This window comes from Balaenoptera borealis (assembly GCF_965194805.1).
Source record: "Balaenoptera borealis genome assembly, chromosome: 9".
Lineage (NCBI taxonomy): Eukaryota > Metazoa > Chordata > Mammalia > Artiodactyla > Balaenopteridae > Balaenoptera > Balaenoptera borealis.
The window spans coordinates 25341584-25359616 of NC_138873.1; the positions used below are offsets into that span (position 1 = coordinate 25341584).

At 41.1% G+C, this 18033-nt stretch overlaps 1 protein-coding gene and 1 long non-coding RNA gene across 2 annotated transcripts in view; one reads left to right on the forward strand and one right to left on the reverse strand.

Annotated features, from left to right (window-relative positions):
* NHSL1 (NHS like 1) overlaps nucleotides 1–18033 on the forward strand; it is a gene marked incomplete at its 5' end in the record, with an annotated part of 304070 nt that overhangs the window by 46184 nt on the left and 239853 nt on the right. The window lies entirely within an intron of this gene.
* Nucleotides 1–18033, reverse strand: part of LOC309635020 — a 51291-nt gene that overhangs the window by 17596 nt on the left and 15662 nt on the right. Inside the window, exon 3 of the long non-coding RNA XR_014248582.1 lies at nucleotides 1–14611. This exon is cut by the window's left edge and continues 17596 nt beyond it. This is a non-coding gene — a long non-coding RNA (uncharacterized lncRNA). The remainder of the gene's footprint in view (nucleotides 14612–18033) is intronic.

The window sequence follows — 18033 nt, forward strand, 5'->3', positions numbered from 1 at the left end:
AAATCATTTTTTAAAAAACAATCAAGATTGCAAGTTTATATTGATTATAGGAGTGTAAAATGTGTTTATTACATATTATTTTAAAAGAATATGAAATAATAAAAATTAATGATAGAGTATGTTGATTTTAAATAACATCCTTTAGAGTCTTAGAAATTTTGTTATTAAAGAGAGTATGTATTTTATTTAACAAAGTTTTATTTAGTGCCCAGGAATGAACAAAGGATTAACTGATTAATCCTTACAGCAACCCTAAGAATTATTATTAATTATTATTATTATTATTATATGCTTTTAAGTTTTAAAAAAAAGCAAGGTGGAGAACAGAGAACAGTGTACAGAATACTACTGCTGTTAAAGAGTACAGATAGAGATATATAGCCTTGCATATGCATCAAACTTCTCTGGAAGAATAATTCTGTCTCTGTCTCTCTTTCACAAGGGAACTGGGGTTCAAGATAGGTTCAATACTTTTTGGTACTATGAAATTAAAAAACCCATTTGCATCTATTATTTTAAAATACTATTAAAATAATTTGAGTCTATACTATATAAAAACAAAAAATGAAAAATCTTTGGTTCTGAAGTTGAAGCCCAGGAAAAAGATGTAGCAAAACCAGAAGTCAATGCTTGAGATGGGTTAAACTTCACACGTGAGTAATGCCATAAGGTTCAAATAATGATTGAAGGTCCACAAGAAGGAAACCAGCAGCTAGATAATGAAACGGAGATAAGGATAAAATGAGAAGTTTAGGTTAAATGAGAAGTCATAAATCAGGAAGGAGAGCAATTTCTAGGCAAATGCCATATCAGGGGGTTATAGCCACTGGGTGATCAGACCTAAAGATGGTTAAGAAATTCACAACACAAAAAGAGCATAGTGTCAAAATCCTGGAAGTTGGTATCTGTGGAGCAGTTGATTTACAGGCAGCAAACCTTTAGTCCTAAGACTGCTTGCTTCCTAATGGTGACCCAGGCGCCTTTTTACTTTTCTTGTTGAGGCAAATGGCCAACCTCACTTGGCAGACACAGCTCTTGCAGAGGAGAGCAAGTCCCACAGCATGTTCACCGGGAAATATTTCTCTCCTTCTCACTCACCTTTCATCATCCATCCACTCCCTGGATGTCCACTGAGCACCTACTATGCACCAATAACCTTTAACAGGCATAAACTAACATTTCAAAATTTAGGGAAAAGAGCGCTGTTCTCTCTAAACTGTTTAATAAGCAGTCTGACCCTTGGTTTCTAGATAGGTATTGTAACTTAGTACCATCTGGCTTACTGTGTCATTTGTGGCCTAGCAAACGTCATAGGCTAATGTGTTAGTTTCCTGTTGCCACTGTAACAAAGTACCACTAACTTAGTGGCTTAAAACAACACAAATTTACTCTTCTTACAGTTCTGGAGGTCATAAGTCCAAAAGCAGTTTCACTGTGCTAAGATCAGGGCGTACACAGGGCTGCATTTTAGGGAAGCTCTAGGGGGGAATCCATTCCCTTGCCTTTTTCTCCTTCTACCAGCTGCCCACATTCCTTGGCTTGTGGCTGCATCACTCTGACCTCTGCTTCTGTCCTCACATCTTCTCTGACTCTCTTGCCTCCTTCTTTCCCTTTAAGGACCCTTGTGATTACATTGAGCCCACTCAGATACTCCAGGATAATCTCCCGCACTTAAAATCAAGTGATTATGGACTTTAGTCAAATCTACAAAGTACCTTCACAGCACTACCTATTGTGTTTGATGGGATACCTAGGGAGATAGACTGGCCATAAGCTGATCACCACATTTACTTAATATTTTCTCTAAATATGCTCACTGTTTAAATAAACTTACTGAAAAGGAAAAGTTTGTTTTACTACATGATGAAAAACCCATATCACATTCCATAAATATAAAATATATGAAAACAAATACTATGAAAATACTTGTTAACTTCCAGCTAGATACCACTGCCTGCCGAAGGCTGAGCCTGTGGCTTGGTCTCATTGTTTACAAAAGGAGACCAGCAAGCGTTAGAGAGGTGTTGACAATTCAACACCAAACTGAGCCTTTCTCCTTGATAGGAAAGGAAGGATTGAAAGACCTTCAAAAGAACATGACTTTCTCAATATTTAATGAAGCATCCGTGCACCAAGTAAAATCCTATCACAGATTGCCAGAGATTCTGTTTCAGACTTTGGGAAACATTGGCATAAAGTTTTCAAATCCAAGCTCTTGAATCAGGCTGAATATAAATCCAGAGTCTCTCCTTCATGCACTAGCTATGCACCAAATCTATTTCCTTATCTGTAAAATGGCAGTACTACTAAAACCTGTTTGTAGTCCTGTTTGTAGTTATTTAAATGAGATAATGCCTGTACAGTCCTTGGCATAATGCCCAGCACATGGTAGGTGCCTCGAAAATATCAGTAACTTTTTTTTAATAAATTTATTTATTTTTGGCTGCGTTGGGTCTTCGTTGCTGCGTGCGGGCTTTCTCTAGTTGCGGCGAGAGGGGCTACTCTTCGCTGTGATGGGCGAGCTTCTCATTGTGGTGGCTTCTCTTGTTGCAGAGCACGGGCTCTAGGTGCACAGGCTTCAGTAGCTGTGGCTCATGGGCTCTAGGGCGCAGGCTCAGTAGTTGTGATGCACCAGCTTAGTTGCTCCGCGGCATGTGGGATCTCCCCAGGGCTCGAACCTGTGTCCCCTGCAGTGGCAGGCGGATTCTTAACCACTGCACCACCAGAGAAGCCTAGAAAATTTCAGTAACTTTTAAAGGAGAAGTCACTGTTGTAACTCCAGCATCAGGACACTTTCTGATATTGTCAGCTTTCTCCTTACCCCCCACCTACCCTCAAGTTGAGATACTTGGCCTTGACCGAATCTCTTCACTCTCAAGGTACAGAAACACATGACTGAATCTTTTATTTTGGCTGTGGAATCAGGACCACAGTTCAGGTCTAAGTGCCCTCTAAGGAAGGGGCGTGCAAGTTGATCCAGGTGTGGATTGTGGGCAAGGTCACCTGAGCAATTGATGGTCAGCAGTGGCTTGCCATCACCTTCATGGCACATTACCAACAGATATTTAGCGTGAGCACCTACTCTGGGTAAAACTTATGAGAGCTTCGGGGCACTATGCTAGGTGGCCTTTGTGAGCTTGAGGCTGGATGTCTGCAACACACTTTGAGGAGCCGTTTGGAAGCTACAGATCATGCACAGTTGGGCCACTTGATGGTTGAGAGGCACAAGCTCTAAGGAATAAAATTATAAATTGCTCAGAATTGTATTCTACATTTCCCTTTGGCTACCTGTTTGTTTCTCAGTATAATTTGAGGTGTTGACTATGGCCCACAATAATCTAGGTGGTTTGGGGTACTGAGCTGTCTTATGAATTACCTTTCTCTCTAACTTCCTTGTGGTTAAGATTGGCAAGCATAGTTTAGGATTATAATTGCTGAATTTCAATGACAGAAAGAATACTCTGTAATGAAAGATACTTATATGTCATAAACATCCTGATTTGATAAAACATTAGTTTTCCTTACGAAAAGGTCATAATGGACATGTAATTTTTTATGTTCAGTTTTTTTTTTCTTAAATGTACTTTTTTCTAGAAGGGGAAATGTTGGGGGAGACATATTATTTCAACTCTTTATGGGCATACATTTAAAAAAATCTGGGCATGTCTGTGAAATCTTAATTGTATATTGAATTATTGCCAAATTCTAGTTTATTAGGAAGTGTGAGTTACGGCTAAATTATTAATAGAAGTTAAAAGCTAATTATTTATGTTACAGTTGGACTTAGTTGAATATTAAAAAGGGCATTTCTTCAAATTGTATTTCCATATTACTTTAAAAATAGCCTAATATAAATGACCCAAATAGGCACATGTTTTTTTCTTAGTCTTATGCAATTAAAACAGTATTTTATAGAAGAGAGCTGGTTTGCTGTAGTTATGGTCTTACTTTGAGAAAAATAGACTGCTAGGTCGTTTTCCATTGAGATGAGGCATAGATCCAGGCTTTATGCAGCCCAAAGCTTATGCAATTTTGGAATCCCTCTTTGAGAAGAAAGAATACCAAATAATTGATTTTTGCAAACTTCACAAAAATATGTGGCCCTGTGAACACATTGATAAGGTCTCCTCACAGGGCCAAGGAAAAATCAAGTGAGGAGCCCTGAGGCATTAGCCTTGTTACCTTCACAGTAAGTTCACCTCTGACTAAATATATATTATTGTGAAAATTTCTGAGAATGCGCCAGTTTCCCACATTCATGAAAAAGCTCTTTGGGTTTGATCCTTGGGGATGCGTAATATTACAAATAATCAACTACCTACGTAAAATGATGAATTATTCTGTTATTGACAGTGTTCCCTTATCATATCTGTTTATTGAAGCATAATACAATAATTTAAAATTTTACCATTTTGTATTTTTCAAAAGAAATAGCCAATAGCCCTTTCACAAGATGTGAGAAAAATGGAAACAAAGGAATATATATATATATATATATATATATATATATATATATATATATGTATCTGAAAGCATTTTTGTTTTCTCTTGGTGTAGATTTTTTTCTGGAGACTTAATAAGTAAGAAAATTATACCTTGTTTGTATTTACATAATTACTTTCTCATAGAATGTTACATTAATATATTAGGCTTAAGTAGTAGTTGAAAGTGGAAAAAAAAAGAGAGTAAAACAAGGAGCCTAAACTTAAAATAACTTCACAACGGAGAAAGAACAGTTTTCCTGACCATGTTTCTTAGATCTCCATGATCGAAAAGAAGTGGACAATTTAGATGTTTACTGCATGTAGGAAATAAAGCAATTTCTATAGATAATTCTAGAAAAAACTTTTCTTTCAGAGCTTCTTGAAATAAGAATATTCTTAATTTTCCATTTTGACTATAGAAAATTGGTCTTTCAATTTTTTCTTGTCTCAGGTACATAGTTTTAATAGCCTAATATTTGGTCATGTTTTTCCCGTTTCTTTTTTTTAAAATTTATTTTACTGAAGTATAGTTGATTTACAATGTTGTGTTAATTTCTACTCTGCAGCAAAGTGATTCAGTTATACATATGTACATTCTTTTTCATATTCTTTTCCATTATGGTTTATCACAGGTTATTGAATATAGTTCCTTGTGCTATATAGTAGGACCTTGTTGTTTATCCATTCTATATATAATAGTTGCATCTACTAACCCCAGACTCTCAATCCATCCCTCCTCCACCTCCCCTCCCCCTTGGCAACCATAAGTCTGTTCTCTGTGTCTGTGAGTCTGTTTTGTAAATAAGTTTATTTGTGCCACATTTTAGATTCCATATATAAGTGATATCATAGGGTATTTGTCCTTCTCTTTCTGACTGACTTCACTTAGTATGATAATCTCTAGGTCCACCCATGTTGCTGCAAATGGCATTATTTTGTTCTTTTTTTATGGCTCAGTAGTATCCCATTGTATATATCTTCTTTATCCATTCATCTGCTGATGGACATTTAGGTTGTTTTGATCCCATTTCTTCTTTTTGAATTTGAAGATGAAGAATGAAATAAATGACCAGACGAGGGAGGAAGGAGAGGAAAGAGACATAAAATTAGGATCCTTGATTGGAAATTGGAGAAGGAAAATAATATGAATTTACTGAATAATAAATTCATCTGACCCACTTCATCATCTTATGACACCACATTTGGAGCACGGACACTGGAAGAGAGAGAGGCCTACTGTGCGGATAAGACGATTTGTCGCCTCCAGATGGAGCAGGACTTGCTCGGTCTGTCCAGTCTGGGCAGCAGGGTGGTCACTGCAATTGCCAGGTGGGCTCACTTGGTTTAGGTACCTCCCCTTATGATAATGCATAAACTATTTTTGCAACCTTAGAACATTAAAAGTAATAAGAGGGAAGGTACAGACTTTCACATAAGTACTAGGGATGTGATGTACAACATGATAAATATAAATTAACTTTGCTGTACGTTCTATATGAAAATTGTTAAGAGAGTAAATCGTAAGAGTTTGCATCACAAGGAAAAAAATTTTTTTCTATTTCTTTAAGTTGTATCTATATGAGATGACGGATGTTTACTAAACTTATTGTGATAATCATTTCATGAGGTATGTAAGTCCAATCACTATGCTGTACACCTTAAACTTTTACAGTGCTGTATGTCAATTATGTCCCAATAAAACTGGAAGAACACCTGGCAGTCCAGTGGTTAGGACTCTGTGCTTCCACTGCAGGGGGCCCAGGTTCGATCTCTGGCCAGGGAACTAAGATTCCCATGAGCTTCATGGTGTGCCACCCTCCCCTCCCCCGCAAAAAACTGTAAGAACAAAAAATTTTTTTAAATAAAAAAATAAAAATAGTAACAGGGGTTAATTGGGAATGATGGCACCATATTAAATAACTAATACATAGTTAATTTAAATTTAATGCACACCTCACCTTTATCAACCAAGGATTTGAGGCAGCTCACCAGGTACACATGTAAAAAAGTAAATATTCAATAAATAGAATTTTGTTTAAAGTAAGGTCATGGAAAATAGAGTGGAAAGTTAATAAGTGTGGTGGTGGGATTGGGTGAAAATAGAACACATATATCCTGGCCCGGAGGGCACAGGTACTATAATAGGACAATAAATTTGTCATGAAGCTATGGGTCTATGGTCAGTTAAAATTTTTTTAATTAACCGTGGAGAAAAAACAAACTCATTTCTTCTAGGAAGCAGTGCTTTTCCTAATATAAGTTTTAAAAGGAATTTCTCAAGTGAAGCTGTAGTAAACAATATTCACAGCGAACAAAAAATAATAGGTTTATAAGCTGTTTCCTGTATTGTCAGTTGATGAAGACCAGCTGAGTTTTTTAAAAGCTGCTGGGTAAAAACTGCTCTGCAGGGAGTAATCCATACTATGGAAAGAAGCTGATACTATTTACTAAACAGTTCAGCAAAGTATAAATATGAAAGCAGAAAGCTAAAAAAGTACGTAGTGTAATACTGGCACTTCCAGTCTCTTCTCAATAAGATGTTGAAATTGGCCAAGAGAAATGTTCCTGCCCTGATTCTGATTCAGGTTTTCTTTTACCTTGTTTTTTGTAGAATTCATACATTATAGTCGAATAACTGTAAAGAAGTTACTTCTAGCTGCTCTGGTTGAGATTTTAAAGGCTATTTATTTGCTGCATTTCATCTTCTATAGCTGTTTTCTCTCTTTGAGTCACAGTTCCTTCATTCCTTCTTGAGGTGGTTACTTGTAGAACAGAAGAATGGCAACGTGATTTCAGTAAGGCCTTTGATAGTCTCCCATGATCTCCTTATAGACAAGATGGTGGAATATAATTTGGGTGGCAGATCTGTAGCCAGTTGAACATCTCTGTCACCCAAATGTTTACCAACAGATGGCTGTCGTTCTGGAGGGAGGCTGTGTGGCGTGTTGTAAGGAGTAGTCCAGGTACAAGAAATGCTAACGGAGGAGCAAGTTGGGGTAGGTGGAGTAGATGAGCTCAGTTTGGGATATTTCTGTGAGACTTTCAGGTTGAAATGTCCTTTAGCAGTTGAGCAAATGGATTTGGGGGAAGGAAGGAGGAAGAGAGAGAGGGGGGAAGAAAGAGAGAGGGAGAGTGAGAGGAAGGGAGGGAAGGAGGAGGAGAAGAAAAGGAAGGAAAGGAAAGAAGGAAGGAAGAAAGGAGAATTGAGATCTAGTTACATAACACACGTTCATTAAGTAACAACAAACTATGTACCAGGCAGTGGCTAAGCACTTTACAGGTTGTAACTCATGTGGGTATCACAGCAACCACATAAGGATTATCTTGCTATGATCTCTGCTTTACATATGAGGAATGGAGATATGAGGGGTGAACTGCCTTTCCCAGAGCCGCACAGCTGGGAAGTGGAAAGAGCTGAGCTGTGAGCTCTGGTGTAAAATGAAGAGCTGGGCATTTAAGCAATAAAGTCATAGGTGTAGCTCTGGGAGCCTCTATGAGCTGAGGTACAGTAACTCCTCCAAGGTCAGTGTGGTGGCCTGTAGAGGCTCAGAAAAATAAAAGCCATATTTCCTGCAAATGTGCATTTTTCACAGTGTGTTCATAGCTTTTAGCCCCTCAAATTAGGAAAATATGATACAGAGTGAGTGAAAAAGGAGCATGGCAGAAACCTGGGAACAGCTTCAAGAAAGTGGAAATGGTCAAAAAATGGGAGATGCAGCATAGAGTCACGGGCCAAAGCAAGCACGAGGTTGTGGGTGACATCAGCAGAGCCATTCCGAAGGAGGGATGGGTGAGAGAGCAGATTGCAGTGACTTGGTTTGCGGACCTGGAGACCTCAAATGCAGACTAGTCTAGAAGCTTGACTAGGAAGGGAAAGAGAAAGAAGGGTGGGGTGGCTAATTATATAGAAAATCAGGATGAAGGGAAGGGTTTTTCATCCTTTAATGAGAGGTGTGAGTGTGTCTTAAATGCTCAAGTGGCAAATGGGGATAGAGAGAGAGCAAAGATTCCAGAGAGGGGTGATTGTAGGAGCACGGTGTTGGAGATGCAGGAACAGATGAATCCTTCCTAATAAGCACAGGCAGGTAGAACGTCCACCTGGAGATGGAGGAAATGATGCGTATGTATACAGGTAAGTCTGGAGGTAGAGGAGAAGCCTCTGTACTGTTCATCATGAGGAAACAGTGGCCCAGATAAGCTAAGAGATTGCTATCTGGTCTCACAGCCAGCTTGTAGCATTTTTGGAGCTAGTAGAATCCACTGTGTTTCCATGATATTATTCGTCTCCCAGTGAAAAAGTCTCCCCTTGACTTCCGAGATACTAGGCTATTTTTGGATCTTCTCAGGCTTATTTGAGGAACTCTTTTGTGGTTTTCTGGATCTTGTTTCTTTTCTTACCAGTAAAATGTGTTCTGGGCCCCCTTGTAGTGTGACATAGTTGAATAATTAGGGATCCTGGGGCCTGACCTGGGTTCAGACTCCGACTCTATTGGTTCCTAGCTTTGAGCTCTTGGACAAGGTACTTAAATTTACTGAGCCTCTCAGCTACCTCATCTATAAAGTGGGTACAGTAAAACTTACCTTCAGATTACATGAGGATTAAGTGAGATAATGTGCACACAATGCCTGGCACGATCCCTGGTACGTAAGAGGTGCTCAGAAATACAACGCCCTGTCCCTTCTCTCTCCCTTGGTGAGACCCCTAGAGACCCAGGCTCCTTGCTTCTATGCAATTTTGAGAAAGTCACTGAATCTTTCTGAATCTATTTGTTCATGTCAAAAAATGGAGACAAAAAAAAAAGAAAAAATGGAGACAATCTTAACTACACACCACTGTTGTGAGAATGAAGATGGCTCTATGGAAGTCTCCGGGAGGCTGCTCCATCAGTCTTTGCTGACTCTAAATCTTACCTACTTCCTGAGCTTCACTTCTCACCCGTTATGAACATCTCCCCACAAGCATATTTTCCAGCCTCTTCTCCTTACTTGAGCATTAGGTTCTAACTACTTGTTGGATGTTGCCTGGATCATCTGCTAATGGGTATGATTATTTTTATTTTTAACTTGTTATATTCACACTCATCTGTGATCTCTTTTGTATCTTACGTAGTTGGCAGACTCTTCCTCCTGACCTTTACTTTCCCTGGTGGCAGCCACTTCTTCTTCTATTTCTTCTCATTGTACTGGTTATTTTCTATTTGCTATCTATCCCCTCCTCCATCCTTCATGCCTGAGCATCTCTCAGTCTCCCTGGCCAGCTGGCTTCTCATTAGAAGTCCTCGTCCACAAGGGGGGAAAATTGTCTATGTTCTGCTAGAGAACATAACCATGGTTCTATTAAATTGGAAGCTAAGACGACCCTCTTGGTTACTGGGGGCTCCTCTTGCCACTGGAGGTATTGGCTGCTTACTGAAGAGATATCTGGTTGTTGCGACACAAAACAGTCAATGGAAGGTTATTGTCCGGGACTCAGATCCTTCAGGAATGAAGGTTTGGTTTACCGTAACAGGCGCTGACCTAGAGTAAAGAGAATATGGAGTGGGTGGTAGAAGACGGGTGTTGTGGTTATCAGCTTAGACCCCCGCAAGACTAGTTATAGAGGTGGGTGCATAACTTATGCTAATTGATTTCTTTCTTTATCCTCCCCTCCTTTCCTGCTACCCCATATGAAGTTCTGAAGGTAGTTAACATTGCAGTTTAGGTCCTGCTCAGAACATAACTGAATTGGCATCCTGTGGCTGACAGTAGCTAGGGGTGTTTCCCACATGTTGGGGGTCAGAGTTTCTTCATTGAGGGAAGAGCAGAAATGGATGCTGAGGGGAAAAGGTGGGCTGTTCTGATTAACCTCCATTTGTGTCTGCTTCCCTCTGCCCACCACAACTATTACCTGATCTGTTCTAGCCCAGGATGTTGGGCCAGCTTCCCACCAATGCGAAGTACCGGCAAGAGATTGAAAGTGGGGAGAGGAGAGATTGGGATATTTCCCCCCCCCGTTCTCTTCCTGCTCAAGGGCTACATTTTTGGCAGTGAATGCACTTCTTCAGTTTACAAGTGACCTCCTTCTCAAGGCACCAGCTTGTATGGTGCTTTGAGAACACTTCCTTCCCCTGGGCTTTTTTTCCAGGTCAGGTTCTTTGGGAAACAGACTCTGATACTCTGTCTGTAGAAGGTTTGCTGAGGAGTGAGTGCTTGGGGTTGCTACTTGGGGTTGCTACTTGGGGTGGGGAAGTGAGGGAAGCAGGACTGGGCAGAATATGTTGGGATGGCCCTGCAGTTGTCACAACTGGGCAAGTGGGCGGGACATTTATACCTCCATGTAGACCAGCCATTGTGTGTGGTTGCCTCTAGGGAAGGGCATGTCTTCAGTAAGGAAGTTCCTTTTAGTGGAGGACAAGTCCCAAAGAGGGATTTGGCTAATGCCTGTTGGCCACCAGTACCCCCCGCTGCTGGTGGATGAGGTCAGTCCTGGAGGGGAATCAGGGTGGTGCTCCCCTTACACCCTTCAAACCCAGGGGCCCCAAAGGCTCCCCACTACTGCTAGTCCGGGGGTCTCAGCATCCATTGATGCCTCTCTTAACCTGCTCACACCTCTGTAACATCTTATCTTTGTTCAGTTCTCTTAACTGAACCATCTGAGTTGATTTGTTTCCTTTCAGAGCCCTGACTAATATAGATATTAATTTAAAAATCACATGAATGTATAAATACAAACTCTCATATGTTCAAGAAGGAGAAGTTCAGTACCTGATGATAGGGAGAACTGACCTGGCTGGGGAGGTGAGGGCAGGTTTAGTCAAGGAAGTGATGTGAGTGAACATCTGAAGGAGGGAGTCAAGGGAACTATAAAGAAGAGAATAAGGGGGGGAGGGGAGGAGGAAGGAGAGACTTTTTTTTTTTGGCCATGCCATGCAGCATGCATGATCCTCACTGACCAGGGATTGAACCCGTGCCCCCTGCAGTGGAAGCGCGGAGTCTTAACCACTGGACCGCCAGGGAAGTCCCGGGAGAGACTCTTTTAACTGAAGAAAATGTTGAGTCTGTACGGCCCGCCCCACTCTCAGGTGAGGGTGAGAGTAGAGGCTGGAGAGAAAGGCAGGACCACACCTTCAGGCTTTAAGCCCCCCATTAAGGATAATCCTAAAGGTATTGGAAATGCTTTGAAGGTTCTCTAGCTGAGGGCCATAATCAGATTTGCATTTGAGGAAGATCTCTCTGGCTAATCAAAGACCAGTGTCATTTTTAATTTGGGGAAAATTACCACTTGCCTGCCAGTGTCTGTTAAAAGCAGAAGACTCTTTGGTTTACAGAAGTCTCCAGACTGACTGGACAGAAATTTCTATCACTTGGCAAATCCCACATATAAACTACAGTATATTTCCTGGACTGAATGTTACATGTTACACCCCACTGTGCCTATTGTGTCTTTTTCACATTATGATAATTTGTTGCATTTTTTCCTACTGGGTAAGTGATACTAATAGTGTATCAACCATGAGACTTTTCATACAATAACAATTTGTACTATGTATCAAAAAGTTGGAAAATACTGTATACTCTATCAGGACTTCTGATTTTGCTTTCCTCTAGTTTTTGGAGTCTTTACAAAGTATTTAAACTTCTACCACTTTGGTTCTGGAGTTGATTTAATAGGATTTCTCTTTATTCTCTCTTCAAATATGTTAATGGAAAGTGTGAATACAGAGCGCTAGTCATGGTTTCATGTACAGATGTAGTCTCAGACCTCAGGGCTCCTTTCTGCTTTCTCAGTTCTTGTTGACTGTTGAGCAGAGATCAACAGAGTCAAGGGCAGAGCCCGATCCCTTGCAGAATTTATGAATGGAGGAAGAGGGGTGACAGCTGCACAGAACAACCAACAGGAGGGCTGTGACCAGAGCCCAGAACACCAGCCTCCCCCAGTGTTTCTATCCTGTCACCCTTCCCAGCACCCCCTGCCTCACCCAGAAAGGTCCCAAGCTGGGACCTGGGAGTTTAATATGCCATTGCTTTCTGCCTCTAGTAATTTAGGCATGAAGATTCTCTTGATCTAAATAATTAACCTAAAAACAGTTGATTCTGCCATCTCATTGGGTTAGTGTTACTGGTTTAATTGTGTCCCTTAAAAAGGTATGTTGAAGTTCTAGCCCCCAGTACCTCACACTGTGACCTTCCTTGGCAGTAGGATCTTGGCAGATGTAATAAGTTAAGATGAAGTCTTACTGGAGTAGGGTGGGCCTTTAATCCAGTGTGACTGGTGTCCTTATAAGAAGGGTAGAGACACAGAGACAGAGACACGTGGGGAGAATGTGGCCATGTGACAATGGAGGCAGGGATTGGACTGATGCATCCACCTCTAAGCCAAGAAACACCAAAGATTGTTGGCAAATACCAGAAACAAGAAAGGATTCTCCTCGACAGGTTTCAGAGGGAGCAGGGCCCTGCTGACACCTTGATTTCATATTTCTAGCTTCCAGAATAGTGAGACAATACATTTCTGATGTTTTAAGCCATCCAGTTTGTAATTTGTTATGGCAGCCTGAGGAAACGAATACAGTTGGTGTCAATTTTTATCATAAACCCTGAGGTGAAACCCATATCTATTATCATGTAAAGTTTGAGTCCTTTTTGATAAGATTTATTGACTACTATAGGGACAAAAAAGATTTATTGAGCACTGTAGAAAATATTTTGTTTCAAATGGGGCAAATATTTTATTTCCATTAAAGGCAGATTTTAATTTTTACCTTTTGGATAATTATCAAGAAGTAGACATCAACTGTACATCCCCTAGTTGGTTGATGCAGTTTGCTTTCCTTTGTCATTAAGAACATTTCTTTTTTCCATTCACATAACCATAAGTCATTGTTCTATCTCTGAGATTTCATATCTGGTGCCCCCTTCTCTAATCACCACGTTCGTGCGTATTTTTTCTGATATTCTCCTGCAGCCACTTCAGGCCCATTCCGTGAAGTTCTGGGCCTTCCCAGGACTGCATGCTGGAAACTCTCCCCTCGAACTCAGGCCGTTTACTTATGTTTGTCCACCACATTCTCCAATCCACCTCATACTCCACAGACAGCCTTTTAATGATGACCTTCATCGTGACCTTGATCCCCCTGAAGTTCCCACTGTGTTAATTTGCAACCGTCTGCTCTCTCTGTTCTGGGGCTTCTAGAGTGCAGAAAAGTTAGATCCATGTACCTCTTACTCAAGCCATCCAACTCACCTGAGCTGTCATTCAGTAATTCTTGTATTCCCCACTTGTTGAGTTGCTAAGAAACTCCCCACATTTCCTTTCTTATATCCCCTCCAAATGGATGGTTTCTGCTCCCGTCTTACTGAGATCTAGGCCATCTGGCAACTTCATTTGTATTCTTGGTCTCTTCCTTCCATATTCACTTAATTGTCTCCAGAATCTTCAATCCCTTGATCACCCACTACTTCTTCCCCTCATAAATTCCTGTATTCAACTGAAGTAACAGAAAAATCCAACCAACAGTTTAGTGCTTCTCAAACTAAAATATTACAATACATCTGATTCACCTGGGGAGCTTGTTGAAACAGATTCTCAGTCAATCTGGGGCCTGCGATTCTATAGTTCTAATGAGATCCCAGGTGATGCTAATGTTCCTGGGCCCCAGACCACGAGGATTTACCCCTTAAGTGCATATGGGGTCATCCTGATGGGGCAAGTGCAGTTTTTGCATGATGGCTTTCATTCTTCTGGGTTGCCTCTCATGGTCTCAAGATCCTGCCGCAGTTCCAGATATCCCATCACGATCGGAGTGCATCCAAAGGCAGGAGGCAGGGGTCTGACCAGAGAGATGACAATGAGAGAGCCTTCTCTGTTCTTTCCCCTCTCATCAAGGAGGTGAATATTTCTCGAAGGCTCCCACTTCCCCTTAAAATTTATTGGCTTAGATTTGGTTCACACCTGACCACTCACGGTCAAACCAGGATGGGACAGAAGGATTATGACATCTCAAGAGGCTGGACATACTGGTACACAAGGTGAGTTCTGTCAGCAGAAAGGGGGAGGATGGCCCACTAGGGTGGGCAGTGTCCTGGTTTTCCTAGCGCCATCTTGAGCCAGACCTTGAGTGCCATCTTGAGCCAGTGGTTTTCAAGCACTACTTTGAGGGGAAAAATGTTTTGATAATAATGCCTTATCAAATCCGTTTTTGAGCTTCTTTTCATGGCAGTTTTCTCTATGAATGTTCCATACACACACACACACACACACACACACACACACACACACACACACACACACACACAGATATCCTCTCTCTCTATATATCCTCTCTATTCATATCACTGATATCTGGCTTCTGCCCCCACTGTCATAATGGAATTGTTCTTTTGAAGGTTGCCAATAACCCCTTCCCCACTTACCTCTACCTGCCTCGTTTTGGCCACTTTTTCAGTCTGAAGCCCCACTACCCTAGGGATTGGTGAAAGCCACCACTCAGATTTCCTCCTCTGTTTTCTTTCAATCTCCTTTCTTCTCCTCTTGCCCCCTGGCTGGGGCCTTTCCCTGACTTGGACCTTAGCTCTCTGCTCATCCATCCTTACACTTAGTCATCTATTAGCTCTTAGGACATCTGTTCTCATGTATTCAAGTATTACCTTTAAGTATTACCTCTACGGCTCCCAAACCTTATCTGAATTCCACCCTCAGATCTTTACCTACCCATCAGATCCTTCTAACTGCATGTCACACCAAACCACTTCTCTCCCAAATGAGATTCTTTTCCTACTTTCCTTAACTTAGTAGGTGGCATTAAATTCTTCTTGGAATAAATTAGCATAGTGTTTTCTGTTATATATATTATTTTACAGGATGTTAATTGGGAAGTTGTGACTGATGCACCAGGAAATGACAGCTATCAGATACCAAAATGAGTTAGGATGGAGACTACAAGGTGGAAATCTCAAAGTACTAAGTGGTTGAGGACTGATGAGATACCTATTCAGACAGAGGCTACAAAAGAGGTTACTGTGGGGAGGGCTTTGGGAGGAGGATTTGTTTGGATGGAGCTGCCTGGGGAGTTCTGGCCTCACTCCGCAAGGGTAGGGGCGCTGGCATCTACCACCGAGCCAGGTGAGGACTTTCTCAGAACCCCTGAGCACGTGCTGTAGGCTCCAAGCTGACAGTGGATGGTGCCAGATTCCCACCTGAGGAAGGGACTGCATCCTATGGGGCAGAGTAGAGGGCCATGTCTGGGAGGAAGTTGTTCTACCTTTCAACCATAAGCTTTCTAGAAATGTGTGAATCTCAGAGACCATATGGGAGTCCACAGTAGGAAGGTCAGCTTGGGGTCATTTTGAAAGGGATTCTGCCTAAAAGGTCTTGCTGGAGAGTTGAGAGGACCCAACAGCGAGAGTCTGTGTGGAGTGGACTCAAGGAAAACCAAGACTGAGAGACTTCCTTGCCAGCGTCTCAGGAAGTATGTTCAAACATTCCCTGTAGGGGCCACAGAAGTGTTCATGAAAGATTTGGCTTCACACGTCCATCAGGCCCAGAGGGTGTGATGCCCTTTTTGTCAGAGTACCAGTACCTTATAAACTTTCCTGCTGCCCCACTCCTCCCTCCCCTTATGATCGTTAGCAAGCTGGCCGGGGAGGATGAGATGGAGGACAAAGCCCTTTGCCTGACTTCTGCCCACAGAAAGCCCTGCTGGGGAAGGGGCAAGATTTTAATTACTGAAATAAGAGCATGTCTTATCTCTAAGTAATAGCAGGATTTTCAGTTGCCTGAGAGAGAACAAAATAGTTATGGGACTGCTTGAGTTGTCATTAAGTGGAAGGGGAAGAACTATCCTTATTGAACTGATTTTTAACGGGGCAGCAGGCAACAAAAATTGAGTTGCTTTTATGGGTACACTCCACGAATCCTGTTTATTCAATGTTCTGGTTACGTGGAGAGCTTAAAGTCAGCGTCTGGAGTACTGAAATCATTTTATTAAAAAATTCTATTCATATTGCCCCAGGATTACAAATTAACAAAAATGTCCTTGCTCCCCTTATATTAGTTTATGTGATGAAACCATATTTCTTTGCAGACCAAGACGACAGTCTCAAGGGATGAGAAGGATGAATGCATAAATTAATGAACAATGCTGAACCACAACAGTCTGCTGAAGCAGTTAGTGTTATTCATGATAAAGGACATGTATCTAGACTATGTAAAGACCAATTCCTTCTTAATAACAAAAAGACAATAATCCAGTCTTTCAAAAATGGACAAAATTTCTGAACAGACATTTCTCCACAAATGTATGCTATCTTATTACAAAGAAGAGAAACAAATGGCTAATAAGAACATGAAAAGATGCTCCAAATCATTAGCTTTCAGGGAAATGTAAATCAAACCCACAATGAGATACCACTTCACAACCATTAGGATGGCTAGAATTAAAAAGATAATATCAAGTATTGGTGAGGATGTGGAGAAATTGGAACCCTTATACATTGCTGGTGGGAATGTTAAATGGTGCAGCTACTTTGGAAAATGGTCTGGCAGTTCCTCAAAAAGTTAAACACAATTACCATGTGACACATCAGTTCTACTCCTGGGTGTATACTCAACAGAAATGAAAACCTATATCCACACAAAAACTTGTACATGAATGTGCATAGCCCCAGTACTTATAATAGCCCCAAAGTGGAAACTCAGCTGTCCATCAACGGATGAATGGATAAACGAATGTGGTATATCCATGCAATGTAATATTATTCAGCCATAAAAGGAACTGAAGCACTTATATAGGGTGTAACATGGATGAACCTGGAGAACAGGATGCTAAGCAAAAGATAGACACAAAGGGGCACATATTGTGTAATTTCCTTTATATGAAATGTCCAGAAGAGGCAGATACATAGAAACAAAAAGATGAGTGAGTATTGAAGAGAACTGTTTTTTTGGTGGAGGGGGGGATAGAGGAGGAGGTGATTAAAATGTTCTAAAATTGTGATGTTTGCGTAACACTGAATATACTAAAATCCACTGAATTGTATGCTTTAAATAGGTGAATTATTTGTGAATTCAAAATGTTATTTCTGGTTCCCTGCACCGGGAGCCCCCTGATGGCTGGGATGGAGCCAGCTTTGCTGACTGTATCTTATTTCTAGCCAGTGCTTCACACACAGGCGCTCAACAAATGCTTCTTGAGGGAATCACACACTTTTATACTGTACCTGATGTTTATACGGTGCTTCATAAATTTCAAAGCATTTTTTTCAGGGACAGCAGCAGTTCCTTTGTGCCTCATAATAACCCGAAGGTTGTCAGAGTGGGTGATCTATGAGACTGTTATTTGCCCATACTGTGAAAAATGATCAGCTGTACAAGGGAAAGACCAAAACCCATTTCTATCTATTAACTTTCATCTGAAGGTGCTCCCTTAGGCCTGTTTGTCTTGCATGTCTCCTGTCTCCCAGAGAAAGGGAATCCACTTTGTAGTAAAATCAGCACAGCTCTGGGAGACTGATTCCCAAACTGCAACCCAACAGCACAGCAATTCGGGTCACTTGGGGGGCAGAAACCGAA